The sequence below is a fragment of the Cetorhinus maximus genome, chromosome 23, assembly GCF_964194155.1.
Source record: "Cetorhinus maximus chromosome 23, sCetMax3.hap1.1, whole genome shotgun sequence".
NCBI classification, from domain to species: domain Eukaryota; kingdom Metazoa; phylum Chordata; class Chondrichthyes; order Lamniformes; family Cetorhinidae; genus Cetorhinus; species Cetorhinus maximus.
In genome coordinates, this window is record NC_135901.1 from 64,817,525 (window position 1) to 64,836,482 (window position 18,958).

The 18,958-nt window shown below is 43.6% G+C and overlaps 2 non-coding genes across 2 annotated transcripts; one reads left to right on the plus strand and one right to left on the minus strand.

The window, feature by feature from the left end:
- Window positions 1–5,062: 5,062 nt before the first annotated feature.
- Window positions 5,063–5,134, minus strand: trnak-uuu (transfer RNA lysine (anticodon UUU)). The gene has a single exon. It is a non-coding gene; the product is annotated as a tRNA-Lys (tRNA).
- A 2,403-nt stretch (window positions 5,135–7,537) lies between these two features.
- On the plus strand, window positions 7,538–7,611 carry trnat-ugu (transfer RNA threonine (anticodon UGU)). The gene has a single exon. It is a non-coding gene; the product is annotated as a tRNA-Thr (tRNA).
- The last annotated feature ends 11,347 nt before the right edge of the window (window positions 7,612–18,958 follow it).

An 18,958-nucleotide genomic window follows, 5' to 3' on the forward strand; every position in this document is an offset into this window, starting at 1 on the left:
GCAGATTGAAGTTTGTTGAAGACAGAAAGATGCAGTCATGTGTCCTGGTCACTGTTAATCCTTCAACCAACCAAGATTATAAAATCTGTGCATTGTGAAGTCCCTGGCCTTGTGTGTTTGTTGAGCACTGATTGGCTGCCATGCTCCCTGCATGAAAACAATAACTCTCCTTCAGAAAGTACTTCAATAAAACCAAAATACTAGAAATCTGAAATAAAAACATAAAACGCAGGTAGACCTCAGCAGGTCTGACAGTGTCTGTGGAAAGCAAAACTTGCTGAATTTCTCCAGTATTTTCTGTTTTTATTTCAAAAAGTGCTTAATTGGCTTGAAAGTGGTTTCAGACATCCGCTGGTCAGGAAAAGCGCTGTATAAATGCAAGTCTGTCTTTCTTTAACAATCTTTAAATCCCAATCCTGTGGTTACTGACCCCCGTCAGTGGAAACAGTCTCTCCCTATCTGCAACATCCAGCCGCCCGTCCCCACTGCCCCCACCCACATTATTTCGAACAGCTCCATGAAATCTCCACTTAAACTTCTTTGCTCTGAATAGAACAATCCTGGTCTCTATAATCTCTCCACAAAACTGAATTTCCTCATTCCTGGACACGATGTAAGGCAATTGAGATGAGATTTTGGAAAATATTGTCAGTTGGCAGGTGGGAAAATGGAGAAGGAACCGAAACAGAAAACCCAGTCTCCAGCTTTGTGAATCTTTAGAAACTCTTTGGGAACCGGAATCAGAGGAGAATGAAGGGTGAACTGCCCGACTGACCAGAGACAGTCAAGGCACCTTTCCCTTATTTAAGACGCTGGAACATTAACTCTGATGTTATCAGTGAAATTAACTGATTTGAGACATTGAATTGATTCTCGTTACTGCACATCAGGAATTCAAACCTAATATCGGCTTCGGGATAATCAGAATACTTGGTAACAGACAAGACAGCGAAATATTCGAAGGGAGGCGGCACCGGTTGTAGGAGAGCTGGTTCCCGGTGACATGGATGTGTCTGCATTGGGTGGGATCAGTCTGTTTCCATGTATCCACAATGAATGTCCCACCCTTTAATTTGGACGAGTAAAACTGATAGAGACAATTGTCATTCCGGTAGCAGCAATCTGAAGCTTTAACTCACTGATACCCTGGTTTGCTGCTGTATCAGTCTCTGTGGCGCAATTGGTCAGCGCGTTCGGCTGTTAACCGAAAGGTTGGTGGTTACAGACCACGCAGGGGCCAAGCTTTCATTGTTTTCTCCCCATCAGCATTGATTATCACACAGTTCCGGGCTGTCATTGGGTACTTGTGCTGAAACGAAAGACCCCCAAAATGTTGCCAGTTCCACTGTTAACCAGTGAGCTCCGAGGTAAGTGGCATTTCCGATTATTAATTTCAAATATAACGAGAAAACAATTAAACCTATCATGTACCGATATCTAGCCCATTGGAAATTTATGAAGTTATTGGATAGAAACAAACTCATCAATTATTCTCTCTTCCTCAGCTCCACAGTGAGTGAGACAGGGAAAAGCAGAAAAGCAGCAATATTCCGGCCCCGCACTCTCCAATCACCCGCTGCCAGCAGAAAGCGGCGACTGCAGCTTCAATAAGCGGATTACTGCCCATCTCTGGGACGCGAGATACTCCAAGCCAGGCCAAACCTCCCAATACACCGAGCACAGGCTCAGGAAAACGCAGGTAGATTATATCCGGGTCACTTAAACCTCCGAGCAGCATTTACAGAATACCCGAGTGAGTGAGTCACAAATAAAAGTCACACAAAGTTTCTAAATCGTTTCACTGTAAAATACCTTCACTTTATTGAAAAGTTAACTGTTGTGAATCTGAAAATGAGCACCATGGGATTTGTGTCACCGAGTGACATTTTTCCATTGTTTGTCCGTCAGGTTTGCAATTCAATTTGTGTTGGATATTGAAGCGATTCTGATTTCAAAATGAGGTCACAAAGCAGCTAAACATTAAATCCAGAAAGAAATCCTGAGGAAAATGAATCCCAATGTTTGGAAGGAGGTGCAGCTGAGAAGCGGAAGCTGTGAATGGTGTTATTGATGAATAAATGAAAAGCATTGGCTTCTTGGTCAATCATCAGAGCCGAGTGGTTAAATGGATGGTTCTAAAATCCATTGGAGTCTCCGCAGGTAAATTCAAACCTTACCGAATGTTTTTCTTATTATTGCTGATTTCAACCAGGTGTCCACAGAACTCCCGGAACAATGGAAGAAAAAACATCCAAAAATTCTCCTGATTTTTGGACTCTAAGGGAATGAAGGGCTATTGGGATTGGGTGGGAAATTGGTGCTGGGACTGGGGAACAGCCATGATCTTACTAAGTGACGGAGGAGGCTTGTGGGTCCTTATGAAGTATTTCTGCTGCTTTGCTCCTGTTCTATTTGAGTAGCAATACCAGACAAGGTGATGGACACTAATAGTCTGAGTTCGGTAAAGTGGCTATAGGTGGTTGAATGTGTCACTCTTCACTGAGTGGTTAAAACGATGCTTTTAAAATCCACTGGGGTTTCCCTAGGAAAGTTCCAATCTTACCGACTATGCTTCTTATTATTGTTTATATCCCACCAGGGGTCCACAGAACTCTCGGATCAATGGAAGAAAAAACATCCAATTTCTCCTGATTTTTGGACTCTAAGGGAATGAAGGGCGATCGGGATCGGGTGGGAAATTGGTGTTGAGGTTGGGGATCTGCCATGATCTTATTAAGTGACGGAGGAGGCTTGTGGGGCCTTATGACGTATTGTTGCTGCTTTGATTCTGTTCTGTTTCAGGAGCAATATCAGACAAAGCAATGGGCAGTAGCATCCTGAGCTCGGTAATTCAGATGAGTTGTTGTAGGTGTTGGTTTAAGGTTTCACTATTTATTGAGGCGTGGTTCCTAATCCCACTGCTACTAAATTGTCCTATTGGTCGAAAAGGTGCCAGCTCACAGTTAGAGCAGGTGTTTGCGGTGTTTCACTTTAACAGGAAGAACGAGGAGACACAATAAAAATATAAATGGCTGTGGAGAAAATGTGGGGTTGTCGAATTAGCTAAATTCCTCTTCCATAATCTGGCATGGACAGACTGGGCCGAATTTCTTCCTCCTCTGCTGTAGACATCTATAATTTTATACGAACAACACTAACCTATCCATAGGACCAGTCATCGTGGCCGAGTGGTTCAGGCAATGGAGTCCAGATCCAGTCAAAGTGAAGTGGAAGATTATCGTGAGCTTGGTATCGCAGCTGTAGTGATTGTCAATGGTTTAATATCTCATTCTTTATTGAGGCGTGGTTTCAAATCCCACTGCTGTTAAAATTGCCCTATCAGTCGAAAAAGTGCCAGCTCACAGTTAAGGCAGGTGTGTGCGGTCTTTCACTTTAACAGTAACACTGAGGAGAGACAATAAAAATATAAACGGCTGCAGAGAAAAGGCAGGATTGTTGAATGAGCTGAATTCCTCTTCCATGAGCTGGCACGGACACAATGAGCCGAATGTACTCCTTCTCTGCTGTGGCCGCCTATAATTTTATACCAACAAAATTACCCTGTGGATAGGGGCAGTCATCGTAGTCGAGTGGTTTAGGTGATGGAGTCCAAATCCATTTGGGTTTCCTGCTTTTCATTATTCCTGTTTTTAACTCTGTGTCTACAGAGTTAATTATCGGCTACATTGAATAAAATCCAACAAAACAAGCGGGCGTTTTCCTATTTCTGTTCGTTAACGAAACCTGCAGTGGAAATGGAGCAAAACTTGGTGTCATGCTTGCTTTCTGGGCGTTTGTCTCTCCTTAGAGACAAGCCCTCTGTCACTCTCGGTGTCTATCCCTGTGTGGGTCCCTTTGTGTGTGTCAATGTGATTCAGTTCCCGAGGAGGCGAACACATTTTTACCATCACAAACTTTATTCGCATTAGTTGTGCAGCTTCAGATGAAAATGTTACAGAGAAAAATATCAGGATGAAAGAGACAAGAGGAGTTTGCAATGTTTGGAATGAAGTGCAGCTCAGAAGTGGAAGATGTGAATGATGTTATTGACGATTGAGAGGAATGTATTGCAACCTTGGGACTTGTGTAGTTCGATTACCTTCTACACTTTGAAATTCAGAACAAGCTGAGGCTCCAGGTGGAAAGCAACAGTTGTCTCCATGTATGCTGGGATATGGGATACATATGTTATGTGTGCCCGGTTAGTTCAACTGGTAGATCAAAGGCTCTTAATCTCAGGTCTTGGGCTCGCCGCACGTTGAGTGCAGCTTCTTTCAAACAAATAACCACCAATCTCTGTTCCTTTGAAACTGGCACACGACGGATTTTCACCACTGATTCAAAGCACTTCCATGTCACATCTCTTTCTGTCTCACCTCCAGCTCTCTCCGCCCTTCCAGGAGCTGTTTGACCACACACAGTCAGTTAGTGCGAACGTAATACACAACGTGATCGGTTTACAGATAACAGGCTAAAGAGACACCAGGATCCTCCTGATTCTCCCAGGCCCTGATTACAGGAATGTGCAGAGTGCCGATTATCCACAGTCACACACTCCTTCCAATCTTGTCTACGTTCTTCAGCTTTGAAATTTCTCGTTTTTTCGCATTGGATTTCAATGTAAAGAAAGCAGAGCTGTGATAAGCTTATATTGTTCAGCAGATATACTGCAAGAAGTTACATAAGAGGCTGACGATAACAGTGCTCTTTGGTCACGTTGAGCTCCAGTGAAGGATTGGCACCATTGTCGTTCAATTAGTCTTGTGATTGGTTGATCCATCAGGAGTGATATTTTTGTCGATGCAAACAGTAGGCACCAGAATTTGCCCTTCTCCCATCCATATTTTGCCTGACACCACCGTCCCTATGGCCAGTGCGTTGCAACCAGCCCTTCACTTGTCCTTCTTTCACTCCACTTGTCTTTGTTCCCGGCCTGTTCTAAGTGTGATATTTTCAGCTCTGAGGCGAAACTTCAACTGATTCTGGTGGAGCTGCTAAATGTTTTCAATCGATAAGTAATGAATACTCATTTTGACAATTCCACAAGATCAATAAAACTGCATTCCCTGACCGGGAATCGAACCCGGGCCGCGGCGGTAAAAGCGCCGAATCCTGACCACTCGACCACCAGGGAAACTATCAAACTCGTTTCAGTTTGATTTATTGACGCTGCTTTTATCCATGTTTCCATTTTAAATGGAATGAATTCTTCAGTCAATGACAACAACCGTTGCTGTGAGCTGGAACATGACATTGACAGTGAGGTGAAATATCCCCACGAGCTGCTCATGTGTAACTGTCAATTTCCTAAACCCACCAACCTGATCACTGCGGCTGTTGAGAAACTGACAAGGGAACACATGGCAGACATTCATCACTGAAAGTAACTGACACACTTCTAAACACTTCTAAACACTTTCATGTCGCATCTGTTTCTGCTTCTGTCCCTGCCTCGCCTCCAGCTCCCTCTGCCCGTCCAGCTCCCAGGTCAATTAGCTGCTTGATGCAGACACAGTCAGTTCATGAACCCAAGCTTTCCCTGGAAAGCAGGGACAGAGAGTGTGGGACCCAAGGATTTTAGAAAGAAGGGGTTTGCAGATGACATGGTAAAGATAATCTGGGATCTCATCTTCCTGATTCTCCCAGACACTGATGACAGGAATGTGCAGAGTGCCGATTATCCAGAGTCGCAGGCTCCTTCCAGTCTTGTGCACGTAGTTGAGCTTTGAACCCACTCGCAAAAGTGGATTATAAAATCACAGAATGAGTGTGAAAGAAGTGGTGTTGGGAAATATCAAATTATAGAAAGGTACAGCAAAGAAAGAGGCCATTCGGCCCTGTGCGACTTTCAAAGAACTCCAAAGAAAAGTCACACGGAATTGAAAAATTAAGTCTGTTTCTCTACCAGAAATATTGCCAGACATGCTGAATTTTTCCAGCATTTTCAGTTTTCACTCAGATTTCTCGCATCCACAGTATTTTGCTTTTATCTCTGGGTTTCTAGCCCAGTGACAATGCCAATACGCCATCTCCTGAATGCTCTGATTTGATATGAACATGTTTTCCCTCAGGAAGTGCTGTTAGTCGCGGGCGAGTGTTGAGGGCGATGGTTTCTGACATCCATCGGGGTTTCCCCAATGTTGGTTTGCTGACTGCGGTTCTCATTATTCCCGATGTTGACCAACAGAATTAGTTACCGGGTAAATAGAATCAAACAAAAACTTCCGCGCTTTCTTATTTCCATTCATCTGCAAGGATTTGCGAAATCTGCAGACGGAAATGGAGTAAAACTGAGCGAGTTTGGTGACATCCTTTCTTTCTGGGTGTTTGTCTCTCCTTAGCCCTCTGTCACTGTCGATGTATATGTCTGTGAGTGTCCCGCTGTGTGTGTCAATGTGGTTCAGTTCCTCATTTTTAGCAATCCCCACTTTATTCCCCTTACTTGTGTGGCTTCATATTAAAATCGTACAGAGAAAATAAAAACCGGTTTAAAAGGTTCAGGAGGAATTTTCTTTCTGTATTTCTGAGTGGAGACTGTTCAGTTACTAAGTGTCCGTATGTTACAAAGCAGAGGGCAATTGAAATTTTCACTGAGTAACATTTAAACAGACACCGAGTCCGTGTGGTCGAGTTGTTAAGGCAATGGACACATCGAGAGAATGAATTTGTAAATACAAACAGGCCAAACTGAAATCTCTCGGACATTAGGAACTGTATTTCTTCTCGAAGCTGTTCCACGTGTGATATTTGCAGCTCTGATGTGAATCTTCAACTCTCACTCCACTGATTCGGGCGGAGCTGTTTTCTGTTTTCAATCAATAAGTAAATCAAGCCTGTTATGACAGTTTGTACCAGATCAATAAACCTTCATTGCCTGGCCGGGAATCGAGTCCGGGCCACGGCGGCGAAAGGGCCGAATCCTCACCTCTAAATCACGAGGAAAGCTGTCTATAACTCTTGCAACGTGCTTTATCTGGGCCACATTTGCCATTTTTCAGACACTTTCACCAGAGGTGTTTTTAAGGGGTAGCTGCAGTGAAGGATTGGCACCAATACAGTGTCGTTCAACTGGTCTGGTTCCAAATCCTGCTCAGGAATTTAAGAAAAACTTTGAGTTTGCTCAGTGTCTTGACTTCAAAAGCGAGAATGTAAGAAAGTACATTCCCCCAAGCGTGTAATAAAATGTCGGAATGACTGGGAAATGATGCTGGGAAACATAAAATTATAGACAGTTACAGCAAAGAAAGAGGCCATTCGGCCTGGCGCGCTGCTTTCAAAGAGCAGTTGTGATTGATTGGTCAGGAGTGATATTTGTGTCAGTGAAAACAGTCGGCAGTAAAATCTCTCACATCACCGCGGCAGACATTCATTACTGAAAGCAACAGACACACGTGAAATACTGCCGCTTTCATGTCGCATCTTTAACTTCCTGTTCTCCCTTTCAGGCATTTCCAGGTCTATCAAATATCATCCATGCAGAACGTTGTCCTGTTCCTCGTTCCACTAGGAGACTTACTGCGCGCGGGATAGTGTAAGTGGCTCCATAGCTCAGTGGTTTAGAGCCCTGGTCTTGTAAACCAGGGGTCGTGAGTTCAATTCTCACTGGGGCCTGCGATTAATATTTATGAAATTTGGTAACTTTTGAGGAGAGCACTGTAAAAAGATTAAAGCTGGAAATCCAAAACAAAAAAAAAATACCTGGAAAAACTCAGCAGTTTCGACAGCATCTGCGGAGAGGAATATAGTTAACGTTTCGAGTCCGTATGGCTCTTCAACAAAACCTGTATCGGAAGGTCATGTCAGTGGGCAACAAGATGGCAGATGGATTATAATGTAGGCAGGTGCGATTATGTTTACTTGGTTATGAAAATGAGAACAACAGAATGCTTTTAAAATGTGAGAAATTTGTAAGTGCTGATGTTCAGAGAAACTTGGGTGTGCTTGTACAAGCAATGTGGAAAGTTAGCATGCAGGATCAGCATGTTGGCCTTTATTGCAAGGGGATTGGAGAGCAAGAATAAAGCCTTGCTACAGGGTTTTGGTGAGACGGCATCTGGAATCCCGTGTGCTGTTTTCATCACCACATTTATAAAATAATAGACTTGCATTGGCGACGGTGCAGGGAAGGTTCACTAAATTGGTCTCTGGAATGAGCTGGTTATCCTAAGATGAAAGGCTTTTATTCTCTGGAGTTTAGAAGAATTAAAGCCAATCTGATTGAAACCTGTAAAATTCTGAGAGGGCTTGATAGGGTGGACACAGGGATTGTTTCCGCTGGTCAGGGAGTCTAAAAAACTGGGGCACAGTCTCAGGCTAAAGGGCCGATAATTTAGGGCTGAGATGAAGAGAAATTACTTCATCCAAAGGGTTGTGAATCTTTGAATTCTCTACCCAGAGGGTTGTGGATGTTCCATCATTGAATACATTTAAGGCCGGGATGGACAGATGTTTGGTCTCTCGGGGGACAAAGGGATATGGGGAACGGGCAGGATAATGGAGTTGAAGCCCAAGATCAGCCATGATCGAATTGAATGATGGGACAAGCTCGATGGACCGTGTGATCTACTCCTGCTCCTATTTCTTGTGATCATATCTATAATAAAGACAGTAATTCATGCTATAATAAAAACAGAATGTATTATTGGAAGTTCTCAGCCGGTCTGACAACAAATATGAAGGGAGAAACAGAGTGAAGGTTTCGAGTCTAATTTGACACTTTTTCAAACCATAAATTGGTTGCTAGTTATGACATTTTGCATAACATCAAGACAGAATTGAACCCAAGCGGTGAAAGCACCGAGGCCGAACCACTAGAGTGTTAGCTTCCAACTGAAGGTTTAATGGTTTAAGAAATCCTAGGGTCAAGTAGACTCCATCTCTTCCTGCTTCTACTCATATTACCGACGTAATTCTGCTTTGTGTCCTTTGGCTACAAGGAAATGTTGTCCAAACTTTGCCAGCGCTGCTGTTATTTGGTAAATTCTCACACAAGTATTGTGTGTCTCCAAATATTGCTTGCAGTTCTGGAATCCGCATGATAGGAAGGGTGTGATTGCACTGGAGAGAGTGCAGAGGAGATTTACCAAGATGTTGCCTGGGCTGGAGAGTTTTATTTATGAGGAGAGATTAGATAGGCTGGGGTTATTTTCCTTGGAGCAGAGGAGATTGAGTGGGGACATGATTGAGGTGTATAAAATTATGAGGGCCATAGATAGAGTAAACAGAAAGGAACATTTCCCCTTGGTGGAGGGATCAATAACCTGGGAGCATAGATTTAAGATAAGAGGAAGGAGGTCTAGAGGGGATGTGAGGAAGAATTATTTCACCCAGAGGTTAGTGGAAATCTGGAACTCACTGCCTGAAAGGGTAGTAGAGGCATAAACCCTCATAACATTCAAAAAGTATTTGAATGTGCACTTGCAATGCCATGGCATAGACGGTTATGGGCCTAGTGCTGGAAAATGGGATTAGAACAGTTAGTTACTTGTTTGACGGCGCAGATTCGATGGGCTGAAGGGCCTCTTTCTGTGATGTAGACCTCTATGACTCTATGACGAAATAGATTTATGAATATTCATTTCAAATAACGCGAGGAATTGAAAGAAACATGTGCATAACATCCAACCTATTGGAAAGATTGGGTTCAAAGCAACGAATAGAAATTGACTGTCAAATTGCATATATAGAACAGGAACACACCATCACAACGAATGAATCCATTGCCTGTTAAAATGTTGCTCAGTGAAAATTTCAATCATCCTCCGCTGTGTAACATACAGGCACTGAGTCAATAAGCAGTCTCCACTCAAATAAACACAAAGGGTCAATCTCCTCTTGCAACTTTTCAACCTGTTGTTATTCTCTGTGCCATTTACCATGAAGATAAATAAGAAAAGTGAATAAGGTTTGCGATGGTAAAAAATGTGTTCACCCCTCGGGGAACTGAACCACATTGAGACACACAGACACTTGCAGCGTAACTAATAGTGGGCAAGGTTTTATCTCTAAGGAGAGAAAAAACTCTCAGAACGCAAGTATGGCACAAATTAGTTCAGTTTTGTATCATTTCTGACTGCAAATTCCGTGAATGCTTATGGATCAACAGAAATGAAGCAACACGGAAGTGAAGCAGGAAAAACACACGGGAGTGTTTGGAAGGTGCTGATTCCATTTAACCAATAGTTAATTCTGGAGGCAGCAAAACTAAGGAACAGCGAGAAATACAGTCAGCAGGACTCTAACCCACGTGGGGAGGCCCCAGTGGATTTTAAATCCATCCCTGTAACCACTCAGCCACGGCTGCAGGCCTTATCCTAGCGTCATTGTTGATCATGTAAAATCATGGAATGGTTACAGCAGAGAATAAGAGCATTCAGCCTCACCTATTCCCAGTCACCCTGAAATTCCTACAGCCTCCCTTGTTCTACCTACCAAGACGAACTACATCATGTGTCAAATACCCCGAGCCTATTCTAAAGGATTTGATTAAACGTCTGAAAGACAAACCAACTGAAACTTTGGCAATGGTGGGATTAAAATCCATGACTTAATAGGAACTGGTGCTTAAATCCAGAGCCTGAGACCACTCGCATACGCTACTGCTGGCAATATGAAAGTAACCATTGCCTTGATTGGTAACGGTACTGAATTAGAACGTAACCAATAGCAACAGGAATAGACCATTTTGTCGTTCGAGCCCCTCACTGTACCATAAAATCAGAGCCAAAAACAACATATAGAGACCATTCATCCGGGTCAGAGGAACATGGGCCATTCAGCCCTTTGACCCTGCTCAACCATTCGTTAAGATCAAGGCTGATCTGGTTGTGGTCTCAACTCCACTTTCCTGTCTGTCTGTCCTTCCCCCCCCCGCAATGCCCTCACCGCCCCCCATAACCCTTGACTCCCTTCTCTACCAAAAATCTGTCTAAACCAGCCTTGAATAAATTCAATGACCCAGCCTCCACTGCTTTCTGGAGAAAATTCCTCAGACTAACGACCCTCTGAAAAAAAACAAAAAAAAACTCTTCATCTCCGTCTGAAAAGGGAGGCCTCTTACTCTTCTGGAATTAACTCACCTGGCCCCTCTCCCTTACTTTTTCCCTGGACATGTTGCAGTATTTGGTCCAATTCCCTTTTGAATTCCGCTGCTGAATCTGCCATCCCCACATTCTCTACCTAACCCAGCCGCCGGATCCATCCCTCCCAGGTCGCCATGTGGAAATGCATGGTGTCCCTGCACTGAAGAACAGGTCCCAGACATACTCAGATACTTGACAACAGAACAACATGAAGTGACTATTGTGGAAAATTGAATGAGACATTTTAAATCATCAAGATATTTACACACACTCCATAGAGAAACTGGCTTTCAAACTATCAGGATAGAATTAAACACACCAGTACCTATCAGAGGGAGTAAAATTAAAGTGAAGAGGGAAACAAAATTTCGATTTAGAAAATATCCACAAGTGGATGAAGGTGAATAGTGAGCTAGAGAATCTTTAAAGTCCGTGCATGAACTTCTGTTTGAACCAGATGTATTTACCAATGTCAATAATTTAAAATTGTGTGAGATGATCTGCAGGTGGGGAGAATGAATCTCAGTCAATAGTTATCACATTTAGTGGATAAAGTTTTCACATTTACTCTTGGTGGGAGCTCAAGGGTTTGTGTTGCTGATTCTGATCATTCTAGTAGCTTTAGTATGTTATCCACGGTTTGTCATTAAGAAATTAGGAAAACAAGCTCGTAGTTTAGAAATAGTGAGGTTAGTCAGAAATCAGTTGTGAGAAATCACTAAGGATATTCCCTTCTCAAGATGGGGAGATCTGTAAGAAATCACTGTCTAATAACCTTATAAAATCTTCAGAAGTGTATTGAATATTGTAGGAATGGCTCTCCCTTCCCCTTTCACTCTCGCTTAGGAACAAAGATTCCTGGCTTGACAGACATAGGAAAACATATCCCAATGTTACCTCATAGGGATGGACACGGGAGTTAAGGAACGGAATTTGTACTGGTGACAGAAGACAATGGCTTTGATCTACCCAATTCTTAAAAGGAGCAAATTTCTGCTTTTCCTGTATGAAATGTTGGTTAAGCAGTTTGATAATTTAGTAACAGTGGAGGAATGGAGAGGGATGGTGGTGTGGTAGAGCTGGGTGTTGTCAGTGTCCATGTGAAAACTAACATGGTGCTTTTGGATGATGTCACCTAGTGGTAGCATGCAGATGAGAAATAGGAGAGGCCAAGGATAGATCCTTTTTTTAGGATGGATGATGACGGTGGATTTAAAGGTGAGAGGGACAGTACCAGAAGAGAGGGAAGCAATCATGAACAATATCAGCCAACATGGAGAAGTTGAATGGTCAGCAGTTCAGTGGGAATAGGGTCACTGGAGCAAAAGGCGAGTCTCATGGACAAAATGAACACTGAAAGGTTATGAATGGAAATAGGAAACTGGAGAAAGACCTGAGTTCAAAGCTCGGACATGGGGGATCTTTAGAGACAGTTGACCCAGTGGGCTAGTGGAAGGGAGGGAAGCAGCAGAGGCAACTGATCAGATTGACTCAATCTTAGTGACAAAGAAGCTCCATGAGCTCCTCACACTTGCTGTTGGAGGTGAGAACAGAACAGGCAGAGGAGAGAGAGAGCACTTCAAAAGGAACTAACTTCTGTAGAGAAATGAAAAAGACTCGACACACTGTGTGTTTGACACAAAGCTAATTTATTTGACTTTTATCCAGAATTTTAACCCCTATAACTGGGTGAAGTTTATTAACATCAGCAGAAACAGACCCCATAGAACATGGTTCAGTCCCAAATGTGATTAACAGCAAAATCCAATCACTGTAGTTACTTGTCAACTTGAGTTAATGTTTCGAGTCCATGTGACTCTTCTGAAGAAGAGTCTATGTGGACTCAAAACGTAAACTTTGTTTTTCTGTTCACAGATGCTGCCAGACCTGTTGAGTCTTTCTACACTTTGTTTTATTTCAGATTTCCAGCATCTGCAGTATTTTATCTTTATACTTGTGAACTGGGTGTTATCTCTGCAGTGTGGATGAACAACCAAATGACTTGCCACACTCGGAGCATGAGAACAGCCTCTCCCCAGTGTAAATTCACTGGTGTACAGTGAGGTCAGAGGATTGCCTGAACCCAGGCCCATTATGAGAGCACCTCAACGGTCTTTCGTCAGTCTGAACATCTTAATAAGGCATCAGTTGCCTGGAACATTTCAAGCACTTCCCGCAGTCCGGGCATTTAAAAGGCCTCATCAGTGTGAACTCACCAGTGTGTCTGCAGATGGGATAACTGAGTGAATCCCTTTCCACAGTTGGAGCAGTTGAATGGTCTCTCGTCAGTGTGAACATGTTGATGGGAACCAATGAACATTCTCCACTCTCACAATCCGCCGCTTCCGGCTTCTCTCCGGCACCAACCTCAAGCAAAGAGAGCAGGAGACTCCGAGCATGCGCCGTCCACTCGGACAACCCGCGGCAGATAGGGCGGTTTCTGAGGCGCAAGGGATTGTGGGTAATCAAGCCGCCATTAGAGACCGCGTCTCAGTTAATCTTTGCCTGAAACTGGGAAAGCAAGAGGAAGGTTCTGTTCGCATAGGGATAGAAAATAAGAAAGATCAAGTTCCAACTCCTGCCATTCGGACTAGAGATGATAGGGGACGAAAAGGAGGATTTACACATGGGGGCAAATGGCATAGCCGAGAGTTGAAATGATTACTTTGCAACTGCCTTTACAAAGGTAGAAAATGCTACCCAGACCATGGTGAAAGAGGAGGTGATTCAGATTCAGAAAGGTTTAAAATTGAATTCGAGGAGATATTAGATAGGTTATCAATACTTAAAGTTGTGAAACAAAAACAGAACATTCTGGAAAAACTCAGCCGGTCTGACAGCATCTGTGGAATGAAAAAAAAACAATTAATGTTTTGAGTCCGTATGACTCACTGTTTTGTTCTCCCTCCGCAGATGCTGTTAGACCTACTGAGTTTTTCCAGCATTTTCTGCTTTTGTTTCAGAATTCCAACATCCACAGTATTTTGCTTTTGCTTTAAAGTTGTGAAATCACCTGAGCCAAAAGAGATGCACCCAAGGATCCTGGGAGAAATAAGAGTGAAATTTACAGAGGCACTGGCCATAATATTTAATTGTGCCTTAGACTCAGGTGCCAAAGGGCTCGAAAATTGCAGAAGTTACACCCTTGTTCCAGAATAGGTGTAAGGATAAGCCCAGCAACTGCAGGCCAATTACCTTAACTTCAGTGGTGAGAAACTTCTAGAAACTATAATTTAGACGAAGCTAACAGTCACATGGACAAATGCACGTTAATAAAGGAAAGACAACATGGACTTCTTAAGAGAAAATCATGTTTAACTTCCTGGAGTTGTTTGAAGAGGTAACAGAGAGGGTTGATTAGGGAAATGCTCTCGATGTGGTGTACATGGACTTTCAAAAGGCATTTGGTACAGGGCTGCACAACAGACTTATAAGCAAAAGTATAGCTCATGAAATAAATGGGACAGTAGCCACATGGATACAGAATTGGCTCAGTGGAAGGAAACAGAAAGTAGTTAATGGATGTTTTTCAGGCTGGTGGAAGGTTTGTAATGGTGTTCCCCAGGGGTCAGTTTTGGGACTCGGGCTTTCCCTGATATATATTAATGACCTAAACCTTGGTGTAAAGGGAAAAATTTCAACGTTTGCAGAAGATACAAAAGGGTTTGAAGGAGAAAAGGACCTGGGTGCATATGTCCATACGTCATTGAATGTGGCAGGAGAGTGATTGAGAAAGTGATTCATAAAATATACAGTATCCTGGGTTTTATTCATAGGGGCATAGAGTAGAAGAGCAAGGAGGTCATGTATAAGTCACTCGCTTGGCCTCAGGTGGTTTATTGCATCCATTTCTGGGCGCCACACTTCAGGAAGAATGTGAAGGTATTGGAGAGGGTGCAGAAAAGATTCACAAGCTTGATTCCAGGGAGGAAGGACAGCTCTTAAGAAGATAAATTGGAGAAATTAGGACTGTTTTCATTAGAGAAAAGAAGGCTGAGAGGATATTTGGCAGAGTTATTCAAAATCAAGTGGGGGCTGCACAGAGTAGATAAGGAGAAACTGTTCCCACTCATCAAAGGATTGAGAACAGGAGGGCATAGTTTTAAAGTGATCAGTAAAAGAATCAACAATGATATGAGAAAAATCCTTTCACGCAGTATCTGGTTAGGGTCTGGAATGCTTTATGTGGGAGTGTGGTGGAGGCAGGTCCAATTGAAGCATTCAGGCAGGAATTAGGCTGTTATCTGAAAAGGAAGAATGTACAGGTTTATCGGGAAAAGGCAGAAGAATAGGACTGGTTGAGTTGCTCATTCAGAGAGCCAGTGCAGACACGATGGGCCAAATGGCCTCCTTCAGCCCCAAACCAAATCTATAATGTGGTAGAAATTATTGGTTCATTCTGACAGTCAATCTTTATCAATATGTTTGTAACAGAGCAACATTCCATTGTTCTCCCAGCTTTACATTCTAACAGGAAGTTCCAGGTGTTTGTAGCGCTGTGATCTTGTGGTGTGGACAATAACATAGTCAATCTTGTGGAAAGGGTCTGATACATCGAGAGTGATATGGTCTGCAAGATACAATCTGTGTGAGTCATTGGAGTAGGATTGTGTCATAGTTCAATGAGATCTGACTACTTACTGAGTGAGTCTGTACAAGTGTAACTTAGATACACACAGCTTGTGTCATAGTTCAGTGAGATCTGATCACTTAATGAGTGAGTCTGAATAAGTGAGGGTGAGATTCTGCTAACATAGACATTGCAAATTAAGAATGACAAGGTCCATCTCCTACCATTTGCATCCTGCAATAATGGACCTGTTGGCAAATACTTGGTAATGAATCTGTTTCAATAAGTCTGTCACAAACTAACACCCTGTTGTTCTGCTGTGCTTTATATTTTAATGGGCATTAGCAGACATTTTTATTGCTATGAGCTTGGGTAGTGGCTATGGCTTCACTCTTCTCTGTTGATCTTATCAAGAAGGGCTGCTATTGAAAGAAGGGCTTGGTCTGTCAGACGCGGTCACTGTGAAGGTGATAATGAAACATCTGTGTGTCAAAGTTCAGTGACACCTGATCACTTACCAAGTGTGAGTCTATGAAAATGTAACTCAAATAATCTCAGCTCCTGCAGGTGATTCTCTGGCTTTAATGACATAGATAAGAAAGGAATCAGGAGCATGTAGTCCCACCCAGCTGGACACCAGTGGAGAGGCATTGGAGGAGGATGGTTTGGTTAATGGTGTCAAAGACCACAGACAGGCCAAGAAGGACAAGGAGGGAGAATTTACCTTTGTCACATTCACAGAGGATGTAATTTTTGACTTTGATGAGAGCTGTTTCAATATTGTGGCAGGGGCAATTTTCTTATCGGAGGGATTGAATCATGGAGTTTCATAAAAGATTGGCATGGATTTTGGAGGTGACCAGGACTTCGGAGAGAAAAGGGTGGAGAGAAATGGGGAGATAGTTTGCAAGGGCATTGGGGTCAAGGATTGGTTTTATTGAGGGAGTGATGATGGCAGATTTGAAGGAGAGGGAAAGTGCTTCAAAGGAACTAACTTGTGTTCGAGATATTAAAAAAACTCAATGCACTTTGTTTAAGACAAAACTGATTTATTTGATTTTTATACAGAATATTAACTAGAATGACAGGGCTGGGGTTTATTAACATCAGCAGAAACAGACCCCAATGAACATGTCCTGGATGTGATTCACAGCAAAATCCAATCACTGCAGCTACTTACGAAATCACTGGTGTTTCACCCGGTTAGCTGACCGAGTGTTGGAAGGGATTCACTCAGAGCAGGTGAACAGTCTCTCCCCAGTGTGAGCTCGCTGGTGCGTCAGCAGGTGGGATGACTCAGTGAATCCTTTCCCACACTTGGAACATCTGAACAGCCACTCCCCAGAGTGAACTCGCTGGTGAACAGCGAGTTGAGAGTATCGCCTGAACTCAGTCCCACAGTGAAAGCACCTAAACACCTAAACGGTCTCTCATCAGTGTGAACAAGTTGATGGGACACCAGTTCCTCAGAACTTTTAAAGCACTTCTCGCAGTCTGGACATTTAAAAGGCCACTCGGCATTGTGAATTTGTTGATGTGTCTGTTGGTGGGATGACTGAGTAAATCTCTTCCCACACTCGAAGCAGCTGAACAACTTCTCCCCAGTGTGAACTCGCTGGTGTCTCACAAGGTTGTTTGAATGGGACAATCTTTTCCCACACTCATAGCAGCTGAATGACCTCCCCTCAGTGCGAGTTTGTTCATGTCTCAGCAGGGTGGATAACGAAGTGTATCCCTTCCTACACTCTGCACAGGTGAAAGGTCTCTCCCCAGTGTGAATTCGCTGGTGCCTCAGCAGGGTGGATAACTGAGTGAATCCCTTCCCACACTCCATACAGGTGAACGGTCTTTCCCCAGTGTGAATTTGCTCGTGCCTCAGCAGGGTGGATAACTGAGTGAAACACTTCCCACCTACAGGTGAATGGCCTCTCCCCAGTGTGGACTCGCTGGTGTATGGTGAGTTCAGATAAACGCCTGAACCCAGTCCCACAGTGAGAGCACCTGAACGGTCTCTCATCAGTGTGAACACGTTGGTGTGCCAGCAGGTTGGATGAATTAATGAATCCCTTCCCACACTCAGGGCAAGTGAACGGTCTCTCCCCAGTGTGACTAAGCCGATGTGTTTCCAGGTCAGATGGGTAATTGAATCCTTTTCCACAGTCTCCACATTTCCATGGTTTCTCCCCACTGTAACTGCATTTATGTTTTGACAGGCCAGATGATCGGCTGAAGTCTCATCCACACACAGAACACGTGTATGGTTTCTCCCCACTGTGAACGGTGTTTTTTCCTTCCATGTTCAAAATCCGATGATATTCAGGTTACGATAAATTGGGTGAGTCCATCAGATCCTGATGTGGTGTTTTGTTTCGCTGCCCCAAATTAAAATCCTCCCCTTCTCATACCCTGTGGAATTGATTTAGAACAGAAAAAAGGGAGTGAGAGAGAACCCACAAAAACAGGTTGTGAAATTGAGCTGAATGAATCTGGGAATTTGTGGGGCTGGCACTGGGAAAAAGTGACCATGAAAACTGCTGGATTGTCATAAAAACCCAACTGGTTCACTAATGTCCTTCAGGGAAGGGAAGCTGCCACCCAGTCTGGGCCTACACAAGACTTTGGACTCCATCAGAGTAAATAGAGAGAGAGGTGGGAGAGGCACTGGATAAAGCAGAGGGATAAACTCTAAATCTCCATTCCTAGAAGGACCAGCGTAGCAGGTGTATGTGAACACCATCACCTCCTAGTTCCCCTCCAAGTCACACACCGTCCAGACTTGTCTGACATCCAGAACTGGATTAACAGAAATTTCCTCCATTTAAATATTGGGGCGACTAAAGCCATTGTCTTCAGTCCCCGCTACAAACTCCACTCCATAGACACAGGCTCCATCCCTCTACCTTTCTGGGTGATGGAGTGGAGTGGAGCTCTGGGAGATAATCAGCAGATGAGAAGCGCCAATAAATACAGGCTGGGGATTCGAGTGAGGCCTCCCTTGCTAGAGGTCAGAGCAGAATGGACTTGCAGGAGACAATGGGGAACTGAGGAGCACCAATAAATACAGACCGGGGATTTGAGTGAGCAGCGCCAATAAACACAGACTGGGGATTTAAGTGAGGAACGTCTTTAAACACAGACCGGGGATTTGAGTGAGGATCGCCTATAAATACAGACCAGGGATTTGAGCGAGGAGCGTCTATGAATACAGTCTGGCGATCTGAGTGAGAAGCGCCAATAAATACAGACCCGGGGTTTGAGTGAGGAACGCCCACAAATACAGGCCAAGGTTTTGAGTGAGGAACGCCTA